Below are 16910 nucleotides of genomic sequence, written 5' to 3'. Positions count from 1 at the left end.
GCCAAGTAACATAAATAACTTTTTTTCTTTTATATATTAATCTTATTTTTTCTGCAGTTAAATAGCGAGTAGGCCTTAATGTGTAAAGCGCAGCCAATGGCTTAAAGTACAATAAACAAAAGCACATACAATATAAAGTGTCAACTAACCTGTAGGAAAAGACAAATAAATAAACAGCACTAAATAAAACAAAACTGTATTGGGATGGAAAAAATAATAAAATGAGACAAATGTCTATTTGTGCTCAAAGCATAATAAAACAACAATCACTACATAAAGCAATTCTCAAAATAGTCGCAAAATGAATAATACATAACTTAGAGACGTACTATAAGTATTAAAGCAGAGAATTGTTTTCAAAGAGTGACCTTCAGATTACTGCATAACTGAAGATGTACTATTCAGGATTTATTGAGTACACATTTTCAAGCATTTGCTTGGAAGGCATTGTGAACTCAGAGATAAACAGTGAGCCTAGGGGTGCTGTCGTGTGTCGCCGTTTCATTGGTTCTCTCTCTCAGAGACCAGTAATGCATTGCTTACAGATACGCAAGTCTGTAACTTAAAAAGAGAAATTGGTTATCCTTTTAAAGCAAAGACATACAGTAGTTTATATTGTAAATGGTGATAATGTACTTCCTGCAGCACCCTATTATAATATAACAGAATAATTGTATGAAAGGTGCAGTATGACATTGTTCAGAGACGCAGAGATACTTCTACTGTACATTCTGTTATACCTTCCAACATTTCAGATGGTCAAAGAAGGGAACATGCAATCTGGAACTTTTCTCTACTGTTAAAATACTGTAGTCTCAGGTACAGGTACATTTTAAGAGAGATTGCTCATGTACAGGGCCCATGCGGGTCCCCTCCTCTCTGACAGTGCTGTAGGATCTGGCTCTGTGCATGCGCAAGTCTCCGGAAACATGGCGCCCACCGCTTGTTCCTGGAGTGTGTCTATTACATATGTGCAAATCACTGGAAAAATGGGTGCTGTGCCATTTTCCTGATGATGGTCTGCAGCGCCTACTACCGCAGGACTCTGGATGGGTAAGTATAATTTTATGGATGCAGGGTGTGCGGCAGCCATTATAGATACACCAATGCTCAAGAATCATGTCGGAAGTATCTCCCAATTCAGCGGGTAGAGATACTGCAAGGGGATGCAGTCAATATACTCACTGTCAGGATCCCAGCATTCAGGAGACCAACGCCAGAATCCCGACATTCGGTGAAATTCCAATGCCCAGAATCCCGACAATTGCATGGTAATCTCACTCGATTGGCAGGTCCACGGCTTATTATATATGCCCATTGTCGACATTCTGACCGCTTTGACATTTCATCAATATTGACATACTGAAAGTAAATATAATATACTGAATCTGCTTGTGATTTTGTAATTATTTTTGCATTTTTAATATAATGGGCACCCTGGCCATTTTTCACTAATGTGCCACTCCAAGGGTCCCAATTGTTTTAATTACTCTGACAGACCAGAGCTTTCCAGCTCTAACAAAAAAGAGTGTACTGTTTTTCCTGTGCCCCATCACCTAACAGAGACAATATATTGGACTCCTTGGGGCTGATCTCCACGAAAAGATGACTCCACACTCGTGTTTTATTTTTGTAGGAGACAATGCTGTTCATTCATTCATTCCTAAGTAGGCCTGGCTAAGGATTCCTTGGGTTAGGCACACTTGGAGACAATAAACTTAGCAACAGCATGTAAGGTAAAACTGTAAAATACTATCCTGTGAAATTAAATAAAGTTAGCAACAAGCCAACCAACTGAAGAACACCATAGTCAGAGCCGGTCCTAGGTATAGGCAAACTATGCAAATGCCTAGGGCATTTGGTATGCCTGGGGGCACAAGCAGCTTCAGCTGATTAAAGTTATATGCAGCATGCCTATATTCTGTGTGTGGCTGCTGCTGTATCTGCATACAAAATGCTACGTTACAGTGTATTCCTAGAAATCACTGTAGTGTAGCATTTCATATGCAGATACAGCCACACACAAAATATAGGCATGCGACATATCATTTTAATCAGCAGAAGCTGTTTGTGCATCCTAGCCACAGAGTAATGAAAATAAGATGCATTTTCGTCAAAAAAGGCACCCGACGTTAGCAGAGCTGCCTGCTGACTCACGCCAGGCATTTCCTGCTGCATGGCGTATTGAGGCAAGATGTGTGAGGACACATCTGTATCCAAGTAGAGGCAGAGGTCACAGTGTTAGTGGCCATGTGAGTGCTATGTGCGGGTGGGTTGGTTGTGCAGTAGTGTTCGGCATATGTGTGTCATTATGTGTATAAGTGCACTAATAATGTGCAGCATATGTGAAAGGGACATTCTGTGTGTCATTATGTGTATAAGGGCATTAATAATATGTGGCATATGTGAAAGAGACATTGTGTGTGTCATTATGTATATAAGGGCATTTACAAAGGTTGACATAATGTGTAGGTGCATTATGTTTATAAGGACATTAATAATGTGTTTTATATGTTTAAGGGACATTAATGTGTGGTATTATGTGTATACATGCATTACTAATGTGTGGCATTATGTGTATAAGGTGCTCTACTGTAAGGCGTAACGTATAGAAAGGGAACTACTGTGTGGTGTAATGTGAATAAAGAGCAACATGGTGTGGTGTAATGTGAATAAAGAGCAACATGGTGTGGTGTAATGTTAATAAAGAGCAACATGGTGTGGTGTAATGTTAATAAAGAGCAACATGGTGTGGTGTAATGTGAATAAAGAGCAATTCAGTGTGATGTAATGTGAATCACTACTCTGAGTAATGTATATAAGGTAAAGTGGTACTGTTGTGTGATGTAACGTGAATAAGGGGCACTATCGCATGATAAAATGTGAATAAAGTTGTACTACAATGTGACATAATTTGAATTGGGGGTACTATTGTATGGCCATGCCCCTTCCCAGCAAGAACACTCCCCTTTTTGAGCTGTGCGCCAAATGTGAGCACTGTTCCTATTTAAACTATAGGGGGTGGGACCACCAAAACAAGGACTGCTATGGGTGAGGGGTGATGGTGATGGGAAAGGGGTGCAGGGTCAGAGGCAGAACTAGCAGTGGGGAAAGGGGGCACCAGCCAAAATCTTGCCTAGGGCCGGCTCTGACCATAGTGTAACACAGATTTAGTCATGGGGTGACACTGGTCGGATTTCATGTAATCCTCTGACCCTTGCTTATTAGGCAGTGAGAAGTGGGTCACAAAAGTTGAATGACATTTGAATCACTGGAAGAGCAGATGATATGCAGGAGAGTGGAAGAGGAGGAGGGACTTGCATACATAGTTTGGTACAAAGCCCTATCCAGAAACCAACCTTACAATACAACCAGAAACCAGCGAGGGAAAATGCTGCATGTTTGGGTGTACTGAAACCGACCAGAAGAGCAGAGAGCCTGCACCAGTTGCAAGAGAGGCATTGGGAGTCTAGGCTTCAAGCAGAGAGGAGAGAGAGAGAGAGAGAGAGAGAGAGAGAGAGAGAGAGAACCAGCCCAGAGGAAAACTGAAGGCAAAAAAATCAGCACAGAGGGGAGAAGCACCAGACACACACCACTTGACTATTGGCTTTAATCCAGGCCCCGTTTATGCTATTGCTTCATTTTATCAAAAGGTCAATGCAGTTAGTAGAAAACATTCTATATCTTTAATATGTGTTCAGAATAAAAACTACCGTTTTCCAAGGTTTGTCAATGTCTGTAGCTGTGTAAAGAAACTACCTAACATTTCAGTACTCCCACACAGAGCTATTTGCCTGTAGGACAGTTTGTTTGAGACACAGAGGTACTGCCTGGCATTGCCATACAATCCTGGGACTTTGCCACTTCCACCTAGAACCATACACTTAGTAGTGACTGCCATTTAAGGATCTACCTCGTCACCCTTTGCCACAATGGCTGAGGAATAGGAAGTACCTGTTTGTTTAGACTCAAGTTGCCCCACAAATTGAGCATACGATGTGCTCTCCTAGCCTTAGCCTCATATACTGTAAGATAGGAACTTCAGCCTCTATTATTAGCATTACAGTGCATTTTTTCAAGAAAGAAGCATGTTTTGTTCTTGAATGTAAACTTGCTCAGCGGTTTATCACTACATCATACTACTCCCTTCATGCCAGTGTACTGATACTGTTATATGGTATTACCATAACAATGCTGAATGCTTCTTACTGCCATTGTATTTATTACAGTATAAGCATTCTATTTTATTGTGTAAGCTAGTTAATTGTATATTAAGTTCTACTTCAAGTACTTGCATTTGTCACTTAACCCTTAAAGCTTCATGATTATTATAAAACAATGATAAAATACTTTAACTACTGTATGCCTACCAGCTACTCTCTCTTTGTCTACCATTAATTTATGCCCTAGCTACAGTAGTTCTGATGTTTTTACTGTTACATCCGCCAAATGGTATTCTATGCCTATTTGCTATACCTCTACTGTTTGCACACCTATGCAGTGTGCCCCAGATGGCTGCCTCAGGTGGTTCCCCTATGGGCAGGATGTATTATACGTGGATTGATTCATAAAGGGTAGATCATACTACTACGCATGTCCGTTCTCCCATATGTGCCTTGTTCCATGTATGGCTTATCTCCCACAGTGGAACATAGTAGTACACCCAACATGGCTGCCTCACCGGGTATGCTCATGGATGAGATGTAAAAACTGATGGATCTTACGGTTATACTGGGATGCTACCTACCTCTAGCGTTTTTATCTTCTCTTGTAGGGGTAACCTATTCAACCCAGGGTAATCCTACTTAGTGCGCCAAAGATGGCTGCCTCACCTGATACCTTAGGTGGGTGGAATCAGAGGCATAACTATGGTGGGATGAGCATGGTGAGTGACCTGGGCACCGTGGCAGGCCCAGCAGAGGGGGGAGCCGCCAGTTAGGGCATCGTACCGTACCTGCCCATCAGTCACCACTGTTCCGCAGCCACCTGCCCATTACAAATGCACTGCCAAGCAAGGCCCATAGTGCTTGGCGGCATTACTGCAGCAGCACCCAGCCTCCCACTTTGCTAGATCTGCTGCTGGGAGAGTGCCCCTGAGCTTTAGCCTGCTGCCAGGCCTCACCATCCTTGCCGGCTGCCAGCTGAAGGTGACTGGGGAAGGAGGGGGGGCAGAGAGGCATAGAAAAAGGGGGAAGGAAGGAGACAGAGATGCATAGAATGAAGGGAGACACACAGAGAGGCATATAAAGGGGGAATACAGAGATGCAAAGAATGAAGGAGGGGGAAACAGAAAGGCGAAGAATGAAGGGGCGAGACACAGAGAGCCAAAGAATAAAGGCGGGAAGGGAAACAAAGAGACACAGAATAAAGGGGGAGATGATGGTGTGCTGAGAGATGACGAAGGGGGAGGTGATGGTTTGCTGAGAGATGATGAGGTGGGGATGTGATGGTGTGCTGAGAGATGACACAGGGGGAGGTGATGGTGTGCTGAGAGATGATGCAGTGGGGATATGATGGTGTGCTGAGAGATGATGCGGTGGGGAGATGATGGTGTGCTCAGGGATGATGTGGTGGGGAGATGATGGTTTGCTGAGAGACAACGCAGGGGGAGGCGATGGTATGCTAAAAGACAACGCAGGGGGAGATGATGGTGTGCTGAGAGACAACGCAGGGGGATATGATGGTGTGCTGAGAGACAACGCAGGGGGACGTGATGGTATGCTAAGAGACGACGCAGGGGGAGGTGATGGTATGCTGAGAGACGACGCAGGGGGAGGTGATGGTGTGCCAAGAGATGATGCGGTGGGGAGATAATGATGTGCAGAGAGACGGGTGCGATGGGGAGGTGATGGTGTGCTGAGAGATGCAGGGGGAGATGATACTGTAGCTGAGAGATGCAGGGGGAGATGATGGTGTAGCTGAGAGATGCAGGGGGAGATGGTGTGCTGAGAGACGCAGGTGGCTACAAGTGACACGGTGCACAAGTCTGGTTGAGCAGGGATTGTATGATGACCCACAGGAAGTGACCAAGCCTGGTGAACGGGCGAAACGCGTCTTTCAACCCGCAGCTACTCTGGGGATCACGGATGTCTCCGCCTGCCTAACTGCAATTTGTATTCCTGAACCAAATGTCCACACGGCCTCCGAGACTCACAGCGCATCCACACGGCATGTATGCACAATACAATCACAGACTCTGATACGGCTGTTCACGGACAATCTCCACTGTCTACTATAATCCCGGACTCTGACACGGCTGCTCACGGACATTCCCCACTGCTTCCCTGCGCCGCATCCCGCATCCACTGAGTTGCTTCCGATTTCGGCACATTGGACTTTGTCATGATCACCCTGTGACCACGGATCTTTCGGTATTCAACGCCAGCCAAGCGGCTTTATCAGCCCCCTGGATCCACGGCACCTGATTCTTTCGCTACACAGCATCTGATCTTCATAGAGACATCGACACGGGTAATATCTGTCTCCAGGTCACCCGTGCTATCAAAATTGTCTTTTTTCCTATATGTAATATATACCACTGAAGTAGTATTTAAACGTATTCATTACAGTGGCTTTATTGATTTTCTCTTATGATCTATCTTTTTGCACTATTAAAGCTATCATAGCTTTTTTCTTTTGCCTTAGCTCGTTAATAGTGACATCAAGTATATTATTCTAGTTGCATCTTTTGAGATTTATTCATTTCTCACTGTGGATCCTTTAGTCCATTTAATTTACTTTAATTATCCATCAATTGACTTCTTGTGTTCTCCCCTATTTCTGCTTATATTCATCTCATTATAGAGGTGTATGTATTTCTATCAACTAATTAAGGACATATATGCACAATTTCCGTGATAGATATTATCTACAATCAGTATCAACATTGTGATACCATTTACAGAATTTTTCTTCTTTGTTCCTTCTTCATATTGATTAGTTATCATCATTTATTCATAAGAACTACCGTTTCACAGTAAACTTCATTTTCTGACTATCACTATAATTTCGGGACTCTCACCATTGATTCAGGGGTTCACCTCTGTCTAACATTGGCAGCAGATCCCTCTTTTCATTTCATCTCCCCCTCTCTTTGTACTCATGACTTCTCTCCACCATTTATGGTATTCATGAACTCTCATCAGTGATTCCAGAAGCAATCATCAATTCTCTACTATCATACCACACTGGTAACGCCCGAATCCTTCCGATCTTGGAAGCTAAGCAGTGTTGGGCCAAGTCAGTACTCAAGTGGGAGACTCTTGAGGAATACTCGGTTTAGTAGAAAATTTTGGGCGGCCAGGCTCATTACACCGACAGCAGATTCATCTTTCCTTATTTCAATCTGTTCTCTATCTGTATCCTAAAGCCAGGTGTAAATAATACAGCCGTTTACATCATTAAACTACCATTGCGGCGCTAAGTGTCTAGCTCGACTTCATTAAATATACAGTTTAGGCAGCCAATTGAGACTTTATGGATTGACCATATATTTGAAAGATTGTAGTTACCCAGGCAGCTCTTGAACCATTATCTGACATTAACATCTATATTATCGGTTCCATTGTTTTTATGTATTCTGCCCCTTTTTTTCATTTGCATATTCAACTACTATGTGTTTTATGTTTATCAACAATAAATATTGAATTTTAATCTATTTCTTTGATACTTTCATAAATATACAAGAGTGCATCCACAAAAGAGTCTTCTTTCCCTCCTTTTGTCCAATATGTTTTGCTACTGACTGGGTGCACCGCCAAATTGAGATCGATTAGAAAAAATATTTTCTTTCCTATATCAGTGTATTTTGGTAAATAAACTATCTGTTGTTTAAATCTACTTATCAACTGTGCGGTATAACCCCCATACATGATGATGACCTTGTTAATATTCGGACGATTTGACCTACATGAATAGTGAATACCGACTGAAACCGCCGTCTTCTAAGGGTAGGATGCATTTCTTCAGAGGTTCCAAGTTGTGAGAAACCATCATATAGGTAAGGAGCATATGCAATGGAAAGGAATGTTCCAGAGTGACAAGAGACGGGTGGTGTGTCATGTTGGCATGGCCCATTTTCAGTGACCATGCCCACTTTTTTTGGCGCGCGCATAGTGTACTTTATATTTGGGGGGAGGGTTTGGCGGGGTTTTTCATCTTGCTCTGGGCAACAAAGACCCTAGTTACGCTTCTGGCTGGAATATATAACACATGGAAGTTATTACCCAAAATGTGTTATTGTGCTCTCCAGATTTTGTTGTTTTTAGTTCTTCCTGTGTGTTTTCTTTTAAATGCAGTGTTACTAAATCCATGTACTATGTACTACTTTTAATGTTTATATAAATAAAACTATTATTATTATTATTATTATTAAAAGTTACTAAAAAGCGTCATATTTAAAAAGATATTTTTCTATACCTAGAAATATATATAGTGGACAGACATTGAAACTACCGGTATATTTTTTTTAAATATTTTAATGGCAGCAAACCTTATGTCTTCGAAGAAAAACAGTATAAAATTCACATTGTCTGGCCATGAACTAGTTAAACAGTGAGGCCATACCGAATTTGATGTTTATTTGTTCTTTATGGTTGGGACACTTGTGTTTGTAATGTTTGTCCTTATTGCAGGCACTGCTTAGTATAGCTCCCTATGGGTTAAGTAGAAATCTTTCCACTAGAAATGCTCTTTTGATGAATGTGATGCCACTTTCTGCAGAACTTCAGTACACATTTTCACATCAGAGAAACTTTGTAGCATGAGATTGTTAATAAGTGTGTCATCAATCATCAGCAAAACAAATTAGCTGGTTCGTCTTTTAAAGCCAGGCACTCAAGAAAAACCCATAACTACATGGGAATGGTTTGCCATTGTGCCTCTTTTCACAGTCATGTATCTATGATCTTGCTATTAGGTGTCATGGACTATGGTGGTCATTCCGAGTTGTTCGCTCGTTGCTGATTTTCGCTATATTGCGATTAGTCGCTTACTGCGCATGCGCAAGGTTCGCAGAGCACATACGCTTAGTTATTTTACACAAAAGTTAGGTATTTTACTCACGGCATAACGAGGATTTTTCATCGTTCTGGTGATCGTAGTGTGATTGACAGGAAGTGGGTGTTTCTGGGCGGAAACTGCCCGTTTTCTGGGCGTGTGTGAAAAAACGCTGGCGTTTCTGGGAAAAACGCGGGAGTGTCTGATGAAACGGGGGAGTATCTGGGCGAACGCTGGGTGTGTTTGTGATGTCAAACCAGGAACGAAACTGACTGAACTGATCGCAGTGGCAGAGTAAGTCTGGAGCTACTCAGAAACTGCTAAGAAATTTCTATTCGCAATTCTGCGAATCTTTCGTTCGCAATTCTGCTAAGCTAAGATACACTGCCAGAGGGCGGCGGCTTAGCGTGTGCAATGCTGCTAAAAGAAGCTAGCGAGCGAACAACTCGGAATGAGGGCCTATATTAATTCTGGCAGGGTCTAATTTTAAAACAATAACAGCATCTTCTCCAGCCTCTTAAACACTCTTCAAGCCAAACCTGGACAAGAAAGACATCTATAAATATTGCTTCTGAATATATACAGCTTCAGCTGGAACATGTGATCCACAAGCTAGCTTAGGGAAGTCAGTGACCTGTTGCTGACAATTGACAAACATTAATTTAGACACAGGAGTACTTTCACGTCTGAGTAATGATGGACAGATTTCTTGTGCCGCTACCTTGCCGTTATGATCTCCTATACATTAGAAGTGTTAAAAACAAGGAGACAAAGTGGACTAAATACTATTGTAGACCTAATTCAAAGTGAGATCAACAACAATTTGAAAGACGGAACCTATCACCATTTGCACATTTTTATGATACTAGGGTACAGTAATGTAGCAGTGGCCTATCAGGAGGGCACTTAATGTACATCATTTATTACAATGCTCGTATTATAGAGCCAATATATAACCCTCATTGCTTATATCAAGAGTAGAAATGGGGTTTTGTATATTATGTTAACAATCACCATGTTGATAATTATGCTTAGCTTTGCAATATTGACCATGTCAACATTCATTTTGTCATGTCAACATGATTAGGATGTCGACAAAATAGTGTGCCCTGGTGCAGCCGCCATCATTTTTAAATAGTGTGGATATATTACGAGCCTTTGGGCTGCGGTACTGCAACATTTGAGGGAGAGGGGTCCAATCCCTCACCAAAGGCCCATAATGCAGCCGCGCATGCACATTAGCATCGACAGCCACACATGCGCATTACCATTGCTAGGCCTGTACCCAGGGGTAAAGTGAACCTGTGTCCTGTTAAAAGACATTTGACAATTCCAGATTATTATTTCTTACTGCTACAATCTGATATTTAATTTGGGAAAATTCACTGTATTGTTACATATGATCTCTAATGACAGAAAGGAAATATTTCAGTCTGCCATAGTCTTGTGAGAGGATTGCTTGGTTGGGGTGTGGTGGGCTGCGCCAAGTACAAGGGTTGTTCTGCACCTACGGAAACCAGAATATTATCTAGCAGATGTAAATCTGGTGAGGCACGTGTGCAAATGATCCTAGTTTTACAGGTAAGTGCATGTATTTGTGGGTCAGCGTGGGAGTTGGTTTAAAATGTTATGCCGATAGGGTTCATTCCATATAGCTGGTATAAGAATCACTGTAAGGCAGAGTTCCCCAAACTCCGCCATTACAGTTCAGGCATTAAGGAGCTCCATGCTTGAGCCTAGATGCTTAAATCAAGTGACTGAAGTACTATTTAAGTCACCTGTGCTCAAGCATGGAGATCCTTCAAATCTGCACTGTAATGACAGAGTTTGGGAAACTGCTGTAAGGTTTAGGGTTATAGTGCTGGCATAAGAGTCACTGTAGGGTCTTAGGTTTCTTTCCAAAGGGCCGGCCTAAGAGTTGCCAACCGTGGTTCTCAAGGCACACTTGCAGTCCAGGTTTTAAGGATAGACATACTTGAGCGCAGGTGACTTAATTAGTACTTCATTTATTTTGTTTTAACCATCTGTGCAAGCATGGATATCGCTTAAACCTGCACTGTTTGTGTGCCATGGGGACCGAGGCTGTGAAACCCTTGTGTATGATATTCGGTTTCTTTCTATAGTGCTAGAATAGCCACTTTCACAATAAAATATTTGCGGTAATTACCCATAGAGAATGTGTTATAATGTAGTAGAATGAATGCTGGGTATTGGGGATATTTGACTTCTAACATCATGGATATACCTGATTTCTAATATTGGTGGCCCTCCTGTCATTCTCGGGTTCCCATGGACACAACATATCCCAAACACACTAGCTGACTGGTAGTGGACAATTATCCCTAGGACATGACATATTCTGCAACTTCTACTTGTTATTTTGTTTCCTGCCTCCTGCCTTGTATTCTATCATGAATTTCTGCAATAGATATATGTGTGTGTGTGTGTGTGTGTGTGTGTGTGTACAGATAGATCGATAGAGATATATAGATATGTGTGTGTGTAGGGGTGTATCTTCCTACTGGCCAGGATGGCACTTGCCAGGGGCGCCGGCAAAGAGGGGGCGCCGCCCGGCAGTGCCACCTGCGCCAGGGTGTAGAATGACATAGTAGTTCTCACTGAGTACATCCCTTAGCAGTGCTCATCCACTGCCGGACTCTCAGAAGCGTATTGCACTCTGACACTCTCTGTGACTACGGTCACAATGATGGTGAATATAGCCAGGGAGCGGGGCACTTCCAGGTATGGGGAGGGGCGAGGCACCTCCTCTTCCTCATCCGCTCCCCTTCTCATTGGTCCCACGCGGTCTGTCACCAAACACCAGTCACTACAATAAGCACCAGTCAGCAGTGCAGCATGAGCATACCTGAACATTTTCTGGGGTACCGTAGCTGCACTGCATGGTCTATCCTGGCAGTCTGGATCACAGGTTACAAAGAGCCCTGTATGGAGAGGTATCTAGACCAGTGACTGCCTGTCCAGCTGTGTTGAGACTACAAGTCCCAGCACACCTTGTCAATTGGATTTGCTGGGACATGTAGTGCAATCACACCTAGAGTGGGGTTTTTAACTGTATGTATGTGTGCATATATCCCCTCAGTGTCCCTGTCCGCACCCTCCTTGTAATTCCCCCTTAGTGTCACTGCCCGCACCATCCCTGTAACTGCCCCCTCAGTGACCCTGCCCATACACTCTTGTAATTCCCCCTCAGTATCCCTGCCCGCACCTTCCTTGTAATTCCCTCTCATTGTCCCTACCAGGACCCTAACCGTAATTCCCTCTCAGTATCCCTGCCTGCACACTCCTCGTAATTCCCCCTTAGTCTCCCTGCCTGCACCCTCCCCGTAATTCCATCTCAGTGTCCCTGCCCGCACCCTCCTCGTAATTCCTCCTCAGCAGGGCCGCAACTAGGTGTGTGTCAGCGGTGCCTGGCACACAGCGCACATGCACTGTGCGCGCAGTACCGCTGGTAACACCCGTAGTTCCGCAATGCAATGTGAGCCTGCAGTAGTTAAAGTGCAGCCACGGGCAGTAAAGCCCTGCCCCCACCCTCGGAAACCAGAGCTTACAGTACAGCCAGACCACTCGCCCCCCTCCACCAGAGGTTATAATGAGCCGCGGCAATACTGCCCGATCCCCTCTGTCGCCGCCACCAGCGTAGGTTAAAGTGAGCTGCGGGTTGCTGTAGTGCTCGATCCTCCCCTCACCTCGCACCCGCTCCTGCCAGAGTTACAATGCAGTGCATACAATGGCAACCCGGCAGTCATGTTCTCCCCCTCCTGCCTGGAGGTTACAGTGACGATCTTCTGCACTCCTGTAGACCTGTACTCCCAGGGGACATGCCAGCTGAAAATCTCTATATCTCAACCACACACAGAGCGGCAGTGAGCGGCCAGCGAGCTCCTGTACTGCACCTAAGCAGCCCCTCTGCCCCAGCCTGTGCTTGTCAGTGAGCGGCCTGGTCTCCAAGCAACGGATTGACAGTGTCCCATGAGATCAGGATCATGCAGCAGCCACACAACTACAACTGGGTGAGCAGAACAGCAGCAAATGGTGGGGACTCTTCATGCCGGCCCTTAGAAAGGTGAGAGGAGAGAAATGCCTGGGTCCTGATGCTGTGGAACCACAAGTCCTATCATGTCCTGACAGACATTACATGATAGAGCATGCTTGGACTTGTGGTTCCACCATAGCTGGATAGCAGACATTGACTACCTCCGAGTTCTCATGATTTTTGTACAGGGCCGTAGCTAGGTGTGTACCGAGTGTTCTCGGCCCACAGTACATAGGCACTGAGGACAGAGAACCGGCACGTAATGTGTAAAAAGGAGTTCTGCCTGCCGTAATGTTTTAAAGGGAGCTCTGCCTGCCGTAATGTGTAAAAGGGAGCTCTGCCTGCCGTAATGTGTAAAATGGAGCTCTGACTCCCGTAATGTGTAGAGGGAACTCTGCTTGCCGTAATGTGTAATAGGGGCTCTACCTGGAGTAATGTGTAAAATGGGGCTCTACCTGGCGTAATGTGTGTAAGTGGCATCATTTGATTAATGGAAACCACTGTGCAGCGTAATATGAATTGGTATTGTTTTGTGGCCACGCCCCTTCCACGTAAAGCCACACCCCTATAGTTTTGGCGCACACTTACAGCGCGCACTGACCCTTTTTTAAAATTATCCTGGGGGGGGGGCGCTGAGCCTGTTTGTTGCACACAGTGCTAAAATGTCTAGTTACGGCACTGCTCCTCAGTGTCCCTGCCTGCACCCTCCCCATAATTCCATTTCAGTGTCCCTGCCCGCACACCCCTTGTAATTCCTCCTTAGTGTCCATGCCTGCACCCTCTCTGTAATTCTCCCTCAGTGTTCATGACCTCAGCTTCTCTGTGACTCCCCCCCCCTCAGTGTCCCTGCCCGTACACTCCTGTAATTCCCTCAGTGTCCCTTCCCTCACCCTCCCTGTAATTGCCCCTTAGTGTCCCTGACCTCAGCCTATCTGTAACTCCCCCCTCTGTGTCCCTGGGTGGGGGAGGTGGGGGGCGCCAGTTCCTTACTTTGCTAGGGACGCTCAGACCCCTAGATACACCCCTGTTTGTGTGTGTATGTATTTTAAACCACTATAAAGTTTTAAACTTCAAACCCCAGGTCTTCTTCCATTTCCTAATAAATGTTCGAAATAGCTTTCCCTCATGACAAAGCGCCATATAATAAATCTGGTACAGCCCAGCCTATTGCTTGCCATGTCAGCTTGTGAGCCCTATAACTTGCATGAGGTGATCGTTTTCTTTATAAGGCGTATTATGTAGTTAATGCTGGTAATGTTTTGAGCTTCCCTAAATACTTATCTCTGAGAGGTGAAAGGAAGACTTGCCCTTGTTAGTTGGAAAACATCCATCTGTGTAAGGAACTGATCCGCTGCCAGGTGGGAGGGAAGTTCAGAAGTATAAATAAAGAATAAGTGTTCAACCTATTGAGAGGTCATTTCAACGAGGCATTCTGTGGAATGTTGCACCTTGGAAAGTAGTACTCAAAACATTGTTTCTCCTTTATGTTTGCTACATTCATTTTGACAATCATCTGTTGCCATACGGTTAGTAGTGGAAGAGCAGAAGTGCAAAGAAGTAAACATTGCAAAGTTTTTGAAAAAGCTACTGGTGATGTGAACCAATATTGCTTAGGAGAGTCAGAAGAATCTGAGCAACACATTCATCTTCAAAATAGGCTCTCCCAACTATGAGAAATTATGAAGACTACATTGCTTTAAATACATTTTAAAATGGAAATATTAATATAAAATAAAGGGATTGATTTATCAAGCAAACAATGGAAAAGTGGACCAGTGGAGCAACTGCCCATAGCATCTATCAGCAATCAGCATCTACCTATCATGTTATAGAATGTATCTGATAAATGCTTCCTCAAAACCAGTCCTAATTTCCACTGTTTTCACTGCATGATACATCAACCCATAAATTAAAATAAATCTGCTGAAATAAGTCCGCCTAAAATAATAATTTGAGAGCCAACCTTTAACTTACACTCTACTTGACGGAGACAAGTACTGTATAAAGCCAGAAACCACTTCAATATTTTTGTGTCTTATCCTAGATTTTGATGCGTCGCTTCCATGGTGGTACAATTAATCCTACTGATCCGCGCCTCTGGTCCCATGAATAAAAGGAGCACACTGCTTTTTATTCACCTAGAACATCAGATTAATTGCCGTAAGAATGCTATTATTTCATCCATTCCTTTTAGTTTGGCCCAGAAAAACTTGTTCAAGCAACTCACTTGATAATTCCTCACTTGGCTTTGTCTTCATAGAACCCTAGAGAGCCGAGATAGAATCTATCTTTGTTAGGTTCCATAGGAAGTATAATAATGGGCCCTCTGTCCTGGCGGACCTAGCAGAAATGTCCCTTTATTAAATTAGCCCTGAATGAAAGCTCCTGCTTCATCTTTTCTTACCTTCATGTTCACTTTACTCATGTTCCTCCAATTCCACAGACAACACTATATATTTCTTATTGCTAGACATCTGGAAATCACAATTAGTGACTCATGGCACTGGGAAACGAGTCAGCCATGTCAGATTTTAAGAGATCAAATGAGCATGGAATTATGCTGGGTATAGCATAATAACTGTAAGTGTACGAGCAGGGCCCTCTTAACGCTCTCTCTGTCTGTAATTACTCAGCCTTGTTTTATTACTGTTTTGCAGGGGCGTATCTACCCATTGGCCAGGATGGCACTCGCCAGGGGCGCCAGCCGAGCAGGGGGAGACGACTGATGGTGCCACCCTCTGCCAATGGGTGGAATCCATTAAGCCGTAGTGTCTGGCAATACCTGCTGTGCCAAGCTGACTGTGCATTGCCTGGGATGGAGGGCGGAGGATCGCTCAGCAGGCAGGAGCTGGCGCCGGTGTCCGGCACTGCAATATACTACAGGGAAGAAACTGAAATTAAACTACAACTTCCAGCAACCCTTGCTGTCGGGAGCTCCCGGCGGCAAGGGCTGCTGGGAGCTGTAGTTTATTTTCAGTTTCTTCACATAGTTTGGTGCAGTGAAGGACACTGGCGCCAGTTCCTGCCTGCTGAGCGATCCTCCGCCCTCCATCCCAGGCAGCTTGGCACAGCAGGTATTGCCAGACACTACGGCTATCTGCTGGGATGTTATGGGGTGGGGACTAGGGCTATGTGCTGTGTGCTGTGTGCTGTGTGGGGAGGCTATGTATGTGCTGGGAGTGGGGGAGGCTACTACTATGTGCTAAGGGTGGACTACAGCTATGTGCCGGGAGGGGAATGGGGGCTATGGCTATGTGCTTGCGGAGGTGAGGGGGCTATGTGCAGGGAGGGGGGCTATGGCTATCTATGCTGGCAGGGAACTATTGTTATGTGATGGGAGTGGGGTGGGGACTACTGTATGACTGTGTTGGGAGAGGTGGAGACTATGGCTATGTGCTGGGGGTATTAAGGCTATTGCTTGGGGAGGTGGGGGCTATGGTTATTTACTGGAAGGGGACTATGGCTATGTGCTGGGAGGGGGGTGGGGACTATGACTATATGACTGTGAGGGCTTATCTGGCACTGTGGAGGCATATGTGTATCTGGCACCATGGGGCATAACTAGCACCGTGGTGGTATATCTGGCACTGTGGGGGCATATGTGTATCTGGCACTGTGGGGGCATATCTAGCAACATAGGGGCATATCTGGCACTGTGGGTGCATATGTGTATCTGGCACTGTGGGGGAATGTGTGTATCTGGCACTGTGGGGGCATATGTGTATCTGGCACTGTGGGGTCATATGTGTATCTGGCACTATTGGGGGCATATGTGTATCACGCCCCCATTTTCATTGGCCATGCCCCATGTGGCATGTGGCCACATCCATTTTTTGGTGCGTGCGCGCCTTCGGCACGC

The 16910-nt window shown here is 44.6% G+C and overlaps 1 protein-coding gene and 1 pseudogene across 8 annotated transcripts in view; one reads left to right on the top strand and one right to left on the bottom strand.

Annotated features, from left to right (window-relative positions):
* UNC5A (unc-5 netrin receptor A) overlaps positions 1–16910 on the bottom strand; it is a 526593-nt gene that overhangs the window by 142552 nt on the left and 367131 nt on the right. The gene's annotated exons all lie outside the window — the stretch shown is intronic.
* On the top strand, positions 7170–7288 carry LOC134937274 (5S ribosomal RNA; annotated as a pseudogene).

This window comes from Pseudophryne corroboree, chromosome 6 (genome assembly GCF_028390025.1).
Source record: "Pseudophryne corroboree isolate aPseCor3 chromosome 6, aPseCor3.hap2, whole genome shotgun sequence".
Lineage (NCBI taxonomy): Eukaryota > Metazoa > Chordata > Amphibia > Anura > Myobatrachidae > Pseudophryne > Pseudophryne corroboree.
The sequence above is the reverse complement of the archived record's forward strand: the minus strand, read 5'-3'. Positions and strand labels throughout refer to the sequence as shown.